General features: G+C 42.6%; 1 pseudogene; it reads right to left on the reverse strand.

The window, feature by feature from the left end:
• Positions 1-2,766: 2,766 nt before the first annotated feature.
• Positions 2,767-4,051, reverse strand: LOC102131653 (heterogeneous nuclear ribonucleoprotein A1-like; annotated as a pseudogene).
• Between the last annotated feature and the right edge of the window lie 1,098 nt (positions 4,052-5,149).

A 5,149-nucleotide genomic window follows, 5' to 3' on the forward strand; every position in this document is an offset into this window, starting at 1 on the left:
GCCCCTCCCCCTGCTGGCTGCTGCCTTGCAGGTCAATCTCAGACTGCTGTGCTAACAGTGAGCAAGGCTCCATGGGCGTGGGACCTGCTGAACCAGGCACGGGATATAATCTCCTGGTGTGCCGTTTTCTAAGATGGTTGGAAAAGCGCAGCACTTGAGTGGGAGTGTCCCATTTTTCCAGGTACAGTCTGTCATGACTTCCCTTGGCTAGGAAAGGGAAATCCCCTGACCCCTTGCACTTCCCAGGTGAGGCAACACCCTGCCCTGCTTCGGCTTACCCTCTGTGGGCTGCACCCACTCTCCAACCAGACCCAGTGAGATGAACCAGGTACCTCAGTTGGAAATGCAGAAATCACCCGTCTTCTGGATCTATCACACTGGGAGCTACAGACTAGAGCTGTTCCTATTCGGCCATCTTGGAACAGCTCTCTCTCTTTTTTTTTTTTTTTTGAAATGGACTCTCACTCTGTTGCCCAGGCTGGAGTGCAGTGGCACCATCTTGGCTTACCACAATCTCTGCTTCCTGGGTTCAAGCGATTCTCCTGCCTCAGCCTGCCAAGCTGGGATTACAGGCCTGCACCACAATGCCTGGCTATTTTTTTTTTTTTTTTTTTTTTTGTATTTTTTAGTAGAGTTGGGGTTTTACCATGTTTGCCAGGCTGGTCTCAAACCCCTGACCTCAAGTGATCTGCCTGCCTCAGTCTCCCAAAAATGCTGGACCACACTCAGCCACTTTTTAATTTATTTCTGATTGCCATAATACTTCTAAGCCAATACTGAGTGAGACCTGTTCTGTACCAGCCATGGTCCTGGGAACTACAGATAGAAAGATGATTAAGAATATGGTATTTGCTCACTGTGATAAGTCCAATAAAGGATTCACATATGTAACCCAAATGTCTCCAACAAGTTTCTGGCTTCTGGATGTGATGATTTCAACTGTTTTTCCCTATATGCATGTTAATTAATAGCATCACTCACCTTACCTTCTCACCTTACCTCAATCTTTCTTCTCTCTGTGAATCTACAAAAATGGGAGTTTATTTCTCATATAGTTTATGTCAACAGCCTATGTCTGCCAGCCTTCTGTTTCGGCAGCTTCCCTCATTGTCCCTCATTAATTATTATTAACGATTGTCCACATTGTCCACATTGATAGTGCCTAACTCTCTATTACTGTACTTGGAGTGTGTACCCAGGGGAACTAACCTGTTTGCCATCTTTGGTGTTCACTCCTTTCTCTGGTTTGTTGGTTACATATTTTTTGGCTCCACTCTTCAGTAGGGATTGGGACAACGGATGAGAGTGAGGTGGAAGAGAAAAAAGGTATCTTTCTGGCAGAATTGCTTAGGCTCATGATGATAAGGTTTTTTTTAACTTTTTTTTTTTTCTGATAATCTTGCTTTTTAGCCCCATAGTATATAGGGAACCAGGTGGATGGATGAGTGTGGCTTAAGTTGAGCCTCATTTGAACTCAGAACAAATGTTTCCATCTAGTCAACACTTATCCTCAGGCCTGGCTCACTGTGGCACACTCCTCTCTGGAGTCTGGCTTATGGTGGCCCTCTTCCCAAGCCCACTGGACATGCCTATATATTTCTGAGCCTTGGTTGTGGATAGGTTCAAACTCATTGCCATGGAGTCCTCAGGAGTCATGTAAATAAGTATGTTTTGATCATCTTTGCTGTTAACAAGTCTCTCTAAAACCTAGTGGCTTAAAATAAGCATCATTTTATTATCTCTCATAGTTTCATGGGTTGACTCAGGTGGGCAGTTCTGCTTGTTTCACTTGGAGTCTCTCATGTGGTTGCCGTCAGTTGGTGACTGTGGTTAGAGTCATCTGGGCTTTACTGGGATCACTGTGCCTGTTCATTCTCTAAGCAGACTCAAGACCTCTTCTGTTCTTATGACCACTCCATATGGCCTCTGTCGCAGAACTTCTTACGCGGCAGCTTAGGGTTTCTCAAAGCCAGCATTCCAAGATGCAGGAAACAAAATCAGTACATCCTTTTAAAGACTAGGCTTAGAAATAGTGTAGCATTACTTCTGCTTTATTCTACTGGTTAACTCAAGTCACAACCCAGCCCAGATTCAATGTGGGAGGGCTTTATGCAAGGATATGAATACCAAGTGCCATGGTACGATGGATGGCCATCCTTAGAGACTAGCCACCACAGTCCACCCTGTGTTTCTCAATGATGTATGTCCTTCCTCCATGCAAAATACATTTTTCTCCCTTCCAAGGCCATTAAAGTCTACTTATATCATGGCATTAGGTTTGAGCTTTAAATCCAGGATCATGTCACCTCAATCATATCTAGGCAAGCTTAAGGTTTCTTGGGTTTGGCTTAAGGTTTCTAAGGTTCTTGGGTTCGGCTACCGTGAACCTGAAGATTGATGAAGTAAAAAGACAAAGAATCTGCTTCCCACCCAACAGACAAATACAATGGCTAGGCAGTGATGAAAAATTGAAATAGAAATCCCATTCATGAAAGGGAAAATAGGAAGCATAGAGCAGTCGCTTGTTCATAGCAATTCTGAAATTAAGTTGAGAAAATGTTGCCAATTCTTTGACCAAATTCATTTCTACTCCCTAGAGTGGTCCTCTGTGGCTCTTGGTTCCACCACTTGGGCTTTTGTTTTCACCCTCTGAGTCATCTTTCCTTTTGCATAAGAAATGGCCTATATTTACAGCTGAGTAGCTTCCTCAGCTTTCTATCAATATAAACTTAGTGCCCAGTGACTTCTTTTCATTTTTTTAAAGACATTTATTCAGCATCATTATCAGACTATTACATTTAGCAATCAATCACATGGGTGCAAAAAAAAAAAAAAAATCTACATTAAAATCCTTTGTTGGAATGCTTTACACTTTCCACAGAACAGAAACTAAAATAACCTGTTCTACAATTAGTTACAAATACAGTCCTCGAGTTTTTTGCCCATACACATGAGTATTTGTCTAAACCATGTCTTCTTTGTAGCAGCTAGACCATGCCACCACTGTGCTTGGCTGAGTTCACAAATCTGTTGTAACCTGTAGCTTCCCTGTCACTTCTCTGGCTCTCCTCTTCTGCTAAGCTTTGTTTCCTAATTAAAATCTTCTGCCACTGCCATAGTTACTGCTGCTACTGGAACAGCCATAGCCACCTTGGTTTCATGGTTTGGCTAAGTATTGGTCATCACCACCACAGGGGCCAGAGCTTCTGCCTCCAATCCTTCCTTCATGGGTCCAAAATTTGAAGACTGATTGTTGTAATTGCCAAAGTCATTGTAGCTTCCACCACCTCCAAAATTGCTTCCATCATTACCAAATCCATTATAGCCATCCCCACTGCCACCATATCCACCACCACCATGGCTGCCACCAAAGCCACCACAACCATTGAAGTTTCCTCCATGACCAAAGTTGTCATTCCCACCGAAACCACCTCCACAACCACCACCAAAGTTTCCAGAACCACTTCGACCTCTTTGGCTAGATGAAGCACTAGCCATCTCTTCCTTTGACAGGGCTTTCCTAACTTCACAGCTGTGGTCATTCACAGTACAGGTATTTCTGAATGACAATCTTATCCACAGAGTCATCGTCGTCAAAGGTTACAAAGGCAAAGTCCCTTTTCATGCCACTGCCTTGGTCAGTCCTGATTTCAATCACTTCAATTTTTCCATCTGTTCAAAATAATCTCTAAGGTGATGTTCTTCAGTATCTTCTTTAATGCCACCAACAAATATCTTTTTCACAGTAAGTGGGCACCTGGTCTTTGAGAATCTTCTCTTGAGACAGCTCTCTTTGGTTCCACACTCTTCCATCCACCTTGTGTGGCCTTGCATTCATGGCTGCATCCACCTCCTCCACAGTGGCATATGTGACAAATCCAAAGCCCCTGGCGTGCTTGGTGTTTGGATTTCTCATGACCACACAGTCTCTGAGCATTCTCCATTGCTCAAAATGGCTCCTCAGGCTCTCACCAGTTGTTTCAAAGCTCAGCCCTCCAATGAAGAGCTTCCTCAGCTGTTCGGGCTCTTTGGGAGACTCTGATTTAGACATGACAGCAGGAAGAAGAGAGACTTTAATGATGCTTCTTTGGTGGCATCCACGGGCGGAAAGGAGCAAGCCGATGAACATATCTCAGACTTCTTTTCATTTTAAACTATGTTTGCGTCTTTTAGTCCAAGCTGATGGTACCTTATGAGTACAGATTTCTTAAACTGTGCAAGTGTCCTATAAATCTTACAGGGGCACTTGATTAGACAGAAGCCACATGCACAATTGTTTTTGAGACAGACCCCCCTACCTTGGCCTGGGAATCAGGGTACTGTGGAACAACGTCTTAATATTCTCAGGAGCTCTATTGTCTGGGTGAGATTGTGTATAAGACATGCCATTTAAGGTTCTTAGTAGTCTTTCTGTGTAGATAAAAGAGTCTATGAGGAATATCCTCAACACTTCCTAAGGTCTCAACAAATTAGCCACCTCACTGATGCAAAATTACTCTTGGGATCATGTTTTGCCAGAAGGGTCCTGGATTTGGTCTTTGCTCTCAGGTCATCTCTTCCAGGATCTTTTGCTGCCTGGAGGAGCTAGAAAAGAGAAAGTTTTATCTTTGAATCCAGAAAGCCCTAAATTCTGTATATTTCTCCTAATTTTGGTTAAAAACTGAAGAATTACTTTTTTAGTTCATTTTGCTCCTCTTGTATGTTAACACAGGCAGCCAAAAGAAACCAGTTGGTGCTTTCGATACAGTCGTATGTGTGGGGAGTTGGTTCCAGGAACACTGCAGATACCAGAATTTGAGGATGCTCAAGTCTCTTATATAAAATGGTATAGTATTTGCATATAAACTATGCACATCCTTCCGTATACTTTAAAACATCTCTAGATTACTTATAATACCAGATACAATGTAAATGCTATGTAAATAGTTGTTGTACTGCATTTTAAAAATTTGTATTATTTTTATTGCTGTACTATTATTATTTATTTGAATATTTTCCATCCGTGGTTGGTTGAACCAACGGATGAGGAACCCATGGAGGCAGAACCCATGGATACGGAGAAGTTGACCACATTCTGACTGAAAATCTCCTAGCCAGAGCTATCTGTTTATGACATATTCTTCTTGTCTTCATGCTACAGGAGATAGTT

This window comes from Macaca fascicularis, chromosome 12 (assembly GCF_037993035.2).
Source record: "Macaca fascicularis isolate 582-1 chromosome 12, T2T-MFA8v1.1".
Classification (NCBI taxonomy): Eukaryota; Metazoa; Chordata; class Mammalia; order Primates; family Cercopithecidae; genus Macaca; species Macaca fascicularis.